Source organism: Sorex fumeus, unplaced genomic scaffold (genome assembly GCF_029834395.1).
Source record: "Sorex fumeus unplaced genomic scaffold, SorFum_2.1 ptg000086l, whole genome shotgun sequence".
NCBI lineage: Eukaryota > Metazoa > Chordata > Mammalia > Eulipotyphla > Soricidae > Sorex > Sorex fumeus.
The window spans coordinates 31,312,875-31,319,748 of NW_026606143.1; the positions used below are offsets into that span (position 1 = coordinate 31,312,875).

At 35.9% G+C, this 6,874-nt stretch overlaps 1 non-coding gene across 1 annotated transcript; it reads right to left on the reverse strand.

Moving 5' to 3' along the window:
• Nucleotides 1-387: 387 nt before the first annotated feature.
• On the reverse strand, nt 388-491 carry LOC130039487 (U6 spliceosomal RNA). The gene has a single exon (XR_008794906.1). It is a non-coding gene; the product is annotated as a U6 spliceosomal RNA (small nuclear RNA).
• Nucleotides 492-6,874: the final 6,383 nt, after the last annotated feature.

The window sequence follows — 6,874 nt, forward strand, 5'->3', positions numbered from 1 at the left end:
ATGGCCCAAAATATAGCCTATTCGCATTTTTTGTTTATACTGCAAGACTTGAATGTGTGACAGTCATCAACAAAGCATCACATCACATCTGAAAGCATCATATGCAGCAAGTTGTGTGATGCAACCTTAATATAATGATGTTACCAGCATTATGTAAATGAAATTAGGGCACTGAAGGCATGAGAAATTCTGTATAGTTTCAATAGTCTCCTAATTCCCCCAGGTTTCATTAAATAATAAATGGGTGTTAAATGATTCGTTTTATTTTTTAATTGCATTTTATTTATTTTATTTATATTTTATTAGTGAAACACCACGAGGTACAGTTATAGACTTACAAATTTTTGTGCTTGGGTTTCAGTTATACAATGATCAAATACCCATCCCAAAAATATGGAACACTTCACAAATTTGCGTGTCATCCTTGCGCAGGGGCCATGCTAATCTCTGTATCGTTCCAATTTTAGTATATGTGCTGCCGAAGCAAGCACTAAATGATTCGCTTTAACACTATAAATTATCTAGGTAATAATATTCGAGAAAAATGCCATCTCATTTTAGCAGGAAAAAATAGATGAAACACTTGACATTATGATACTTCTCAATATTTTGAATACGTATCATCAGGAGCAGTAGCACTAACACCAGCACTATCTTCCTGCTGTTCATCAATTTGCTGGAGCAGGCGCCAGTAACGTCTCCATTGTGAGACTTGTTACTGTTTTTGGCATATCGAATTAGCCACAGGGAGCTTGCCAGGCTCTGCCATGCAGGCGGGATACTCTTGGTAGCCTGCCGGGCTCTCCAAGAGGGATGGAGGAATCGAACCCAGGTCAGCCGCATGCAAGGCAAATGCCCTACCCGCTATGCTATCGCTCCAGCCCAGGAGCAGTAACAAACAGATATTTTTTTTCTGATAATCACATACAAATGGACCTTCTGGAGGTTCATTTGTCAGAGAAATATTCTAATAGACTTTATTGTATTAAGTGCAAACCATAGTTGGGTTTACAATCTCAAAAGTGTGAAATTGAATCCCAAATTCTAAATATCTTTTCTTTATTTGAGATTTCTTAGGAATGAACTGACATTATTAAGTTTATTTTCTTCAACAAGCGCTATACGATTGTTAATAGTATTGTAAACCAATTTTTTTAATTTAAAAAGCATTAATAGTGTGATGTGGAAGCTCCAAATAGAAGTTATTGAACTACAGCACATATAATACTGTAATTAAAATAATGATATTGTGATTCATCCTAAGTATGAAAACATTGTGAAATGACCCTATCAATGTTAAAAATGAACTGTCAGTTTATAACAAGCATCTTTTTGTTATGGAACTGAATTCAATTAAATATCAAAGTCCTATAGATGATTTTAAAAACAATTTTTCCAGTACTTCACAATGTGAAATATAAGACCTGATGCTTCATGATTTTGCCAGAGATTAGGCCCCTGAATTCTAGCTCCTACTCAAAAAGTTAATGTGAGATTAAAATAATAACTAGCTATATCTGTAATCAAGATACATTCGTATATCTGTGTTTATTATGTTATCTCATTACACTGTATTTCAGTAAAAACAAAGAAATCTTGATCACTTTTCTAGCAATTTATTCCATACACTTTCTCTGCTCCGCTAATTTACCTGCTTTATCTGTAGATGCACTAGAGCTCATGACTCATACAGTAAAAATCCAGCAAATGAACAGAATGTGTCACAAACACTCCAGACATTATTGTTTGTTCGATGAATTTTATTTTGAATCCTAAATTGCCTTAATCTGTAAATAGAACAATAGCCAAAAAGGCATTAAGTACTTATACAACGATCTTGCAAATTTGATACCAAGCAATAAAATGATATTGAATCCAGAGATAGCATTCAGAATTGTCAAAATGCTAATTCCCAGAAAACTAATATATTGTCAATTGTTCTGTATAAAATAAGTACATACCTAAAATTACATTGAATATGAGTTTTGTATCTCCAATATTTCTCAAGACTTTCTTTTAAAAATTAGTCTACTTTAATCATGACTTAATCTAAACTAGCACATATTATTTCTACCACTGTCCCTCCCCTATGATTAAAACAAACAGTTGAACTTTTATAATTTCAAAACAATTTTCATTTTAAACATCCCTTTTTCACATTTTAATGTAGTAACTGGCATATTTCAAAAAGATTAATATTTATTTCATTTTTAGAAACTACTTATCCCTATTTACTAATGTTCTTCAATTTCCTAAAATCCTTTTTCTTTGATGAAGTAGTATGTAAGTAAAGACATTCTTTCAGGGAATTTCATTTTATTTTTGGGGTCATACCCAGTAATTCTCAAAGCTCTTACTCCTGGCTCTTTGCTGATGGAGAACTCTAGTTCTGCTCAGGGGACAATATGCACTTCCAAAGATCAAAGTGGGTTAGACCTCATGCCTTATACCCTGTACTATCTCTCCAGTCCCCTTTCTAAGGATTCTTCAGGTAACAGAACACATGCCATAAGAGAGCCTTTGGCAACTTAACTATGACTAATACAGTCTTATGTAAGCAATTTCAATAATTTTTTTTATTTTTGTAAATATGTTCCTGGTGGAATTTTGTCATCATTTTCAGGTTCTTATTGTGGCATATAGAAAACATGAAGCTATTATCTACCCCAAGCTTAGCAATGAAGCGGAAAAAAAAAACAAACAAAAAGAGCACTAACCAAAATGTAAATAAAACCCAGAGAAATGGACTCTGCTGGTCAGACTTAGTATTTGTTCAAAATTTTAATAGATAAAAATATCAGGTAGAGTCTGCCAGTTGATAATGAGCCACCAGCTGTTAAATAAAAAAAACCTCTTCCCTCCTCCCCCCCCCAAAAAAATGGAAATGCATTTTCTGCTCAGAGTGAGATGGAAAAGAATTATAAATGAGAACAGAAAACATGTAACCTATTGCTCATTTTACAAATATAACAGGGCAATTTTCTGTTGGTTTCTATTCAGGATGCTAGAGACACACAGTTAATTCAAGACCTTGTCCTCGGAAACTATGTGCAGGTGAATGAGACACTGATAAGCAACTAAAAATATTATACTAGTGGTGTGTGTATGTGTGTGTGTGTGAAGAAAACAACAGAGGGTAAGGACATAGGGTAATTGAGAGAAAGGAACTATTTCATACAGCTTGGTCAGAGAAGGCCCTATAGGAAGTGAATATTAAGAGCTGGAGAGAGAGTACAGTGGGTTAGGAAGGCATTGGCTTTGCATGCTGCCAACCCGGGTTCAATCATTGGTATCACTTATGGTTCCCTGAACACCACCAGAAGTGATTACTGAGTGAAGAACCACGAGTAATCACTGAGCATCGTCAGGTGTGGCTTACAAACAAACCAACAAGTGAAGTGACCATTTGAGGGCTGGAGAGAGAATCCAGAAGTTAATGAGTTTGCCTAGCATGTGACCGACCTGGCTCAAATCCTGAGTGCCACAATATAGTTCTCCCTAGCATCTCCAGGGATAAATGCTGAGCCCAGAGCCAGGAATAGCCCCTGAGACCTGTCAGGTATGGTCCGAATCCCCTTAAAAAAGAAGGGGAAATTTGAGCAGTCACTGAAAGAAGTGAAGGAATAAGCTCTGTCAGGATCTGAAGGAAAGCACGCATTCAAGACACAAAGCACAGCAAGATTAAATTCTGTGAGTCACAGAGCTTTGAGTGCTCCAGAGTGACTGAACCAGCCAGAGTGAACACGCAGAGAGAAGCTGGAGATGAGGTCATAGACACAATAACAGCTCGAAGTAATTTCCAGACATTTTACTGAAACCATCTTAACTCCTTGAGTCCTGTCAAGCTGTCAAGAGACTGGAGATGCATAAATGAACCAAGGCCACATGAATCACCTAACCCAAGACTGTCGGCCCGTAAAATGAGGAGACATAGTAAATCATTACTAATAATCATCAGTTAGTTTTTCATACCATAATAGATAACTGATACAATATTTCTATGTTATATAGAAAATTGAAAATGAATTATAAGAGAAAAAGATGCTAATTACTAATGAAGGGATGGTTAGTAAAACACTATAGTCCTAGGAGTACAGATCGTTCATTCTTTCTGGGAAATGCTGTTGCAACATCCATCAAGTTCTTATCTTAATACCATGTGATCAGGTAATTCTCCTAGAATTTCATCCTACAGTATGGGTACAATGTCTGGCCAAAGACGTATTTTTTCAATCATGGCAAATATCTATTCAATAGTAAAATATTTTTTTAAAAAGGAATATACTCATGACATACACTGCTATTTCATAAAGTCTGCTCCCTGGTGCCTGAAATTATGGCTCCACTCCTAAATAATCTTTGTCAGCCAGTGTTTCAGGAGGGGCCATAGCAAAGGCTGCAACAGAAACTGAAGACTTAATAGTGCTTATATCTGACTATGCAATATGAGTCATTATTATTTTATTCTCTCAGTTTCCTTTTTCTCCAAAATTCTCAAGAAAATAATTCATTCTTTTGTATTGAAACTAAAGCACATTTAGGTTGTACAAGATTTAGAAATCCCCCTAAAGAACAACAGTCTGGGAGATGGAGTGGTGCTGGATTGTGTTATGCATGAAGCCTTACCTTTACCAGTACTGTTAACTGCAGTGTTTAAAGAAAATGGACCTGTCAAGGAGGCAAGCTGCCAGTATGGTGGGAAGAAACATAGGGTCATTGGTGGAGGAAGGTTGACATTGGTAATAAGATTGGCATAGAAACAACATTTCCCTGAAACACTTATGGATATCTTTGTAAAACATGGTTCTTCAATCTTTTTAAATTCCAAATAATTAAATGAAAATATTCCTAAAGAGTTAATGTACTAATACAATTTAATTTCGGATCTATTATGTGCAAATCACTGTCTTAATTGTTGATGTGGCTTATTTAAAGGGGTTTTGATGCCACTACAAGCCTATCATTGACACAGCTCCAAAATGTGACCTACCTAAAATGATTTATTTCACTAGTTTAGAAAACAACCAGGTGAGGAGCCAGAGTGTTAATACAACAGGTAGAGTTTTTACCTTGCACGTGGCCAACCCAGGTTCAAACCCGGGCACCCTGTATGGTCTTCTGAGCTGGCCAGGAGTAGTCACTGAGTACAGAGCCAGGAGTATGCCCCAAAGACCACTGGGTTTGGCCCCAAAACAAAACAAACAGACGAAAACAGGGGGGCTGCAGATAAACTAAACAACTGCCATTATAATCGGGGGATATGGCAAAGACAAGTTTCTCCCATCTGAGCAGATTTTAACAATCTATTTGGCAGACATACATGCCACTTGTGTGGGAGTGGGGTTAGTGTGTCTTAATGATTCTGAAGAAGTCTTTGGCCCACAAGTTTTTATGACAGATCCTATGCTGGAATTACAGCTGAATAAAGAGGGTGTTTGCTCTTAAATATTTTCATATAACAACCAGAGCTCGAGTTGCGTTCAAATGAACTAGTCCAACTGGAGTGTTGAAGGGATTCTACATCTGAGGATTTATTAAAAGCCTGAAAGTGTAAGGGAACCCTATTCTCTAACGTTATGGCTCAGTTTCTGTTCACCAAAGATTTCCCAGTACACAGATAAAGAACAATTTTAGAGAGCTGTCATTTATTTTAATACTAGAAACAACATAATTAGCCACCACCAAACATCTCTGGGGGTCAGCCACTAGAATAAGCATTTAAGTTTGTTGCCTATTATTGTAACATACCCACTGGTGTCAAGTGACTCAGTGTTATTACTCAGTCTCTGCTTCGGCCACACACAGAAATGGTTGAACTTCCTCTCGTGGTCCCCTTCCTACAAAGAAACACCAACACAGTGTGGTTCAAAGAAGCTGATTTAACCTTCACCAATTTATTCTTTATTACCACTGTGAGGAAAATGTATTCTAGGTACTTTAAATCTAGGCCAATATTTTCATCTCTAAGTTCTTGAATTTGTTCTTTTATACCAGACCAAGACGTTTCTGGCATCACTACATAGGCCACCGGTGAGCACAAATTATAAACAACTGAGCAAACAGAACCAGCTGCTTGAATCCAGAAATATATGGCAAAGGCATTCTTGATAATTTGGCTCAATATAAATTTACCTTGATCCCATTTAGTTGGTTTGATTCTGGTTTTGGTTATCGTTGTTATAGCTATTTATCATAAAATGGACTCACACTCAAGATTTTGAGTTCATTTACTAAAACTTCAGGCATTAGTTTGGATCTCAGGTTGCCATACAATCTTGAGCATCTTTTTTTCTTTCCCTTTATAATGCAATCATCCATCACTGGGCCCTTAGGTTGTTGCAAATAAAGGTGCAATGAATAGAAGAGTGCATAAATCATTTCAAATAGTGTATTTTTATCCTTTACATAGATACCTATTAGTGCAATTGCTGATTCATAAGGTAGATTTATTTTTAATATTTTAAAAGCCTCCAAACTATAATAAAACAATTTTTAAAACCACATAGGAACATCACCCAGGAAAATACTAGTATTATTTTACCACTTTTCTAATTGCATATACACATGCAAGGATCTGAGATTATACTCCAAAGTACCTAAAAATTTGTGAGATGTATCTTTTCCTTACTAAATTCATATAAAATTTATCACATTATTATATTACGTTATAACTAATTTTAACTGCTGCTTAGTATTTTATACACACCTAAAATTATTTAAGCCATCTTATCATTAGATATGTAGAGTATTCTGCTTTTCAATGAAGGAGGCACAGAAAACTGGGAAGAAAGAGGTAGATCAGAAATGATATAGGAAGTAGAGGTTCTTGGACCTTTTGGTTATGATGAAGCTGTAGTAACTGTGCATGGAAACC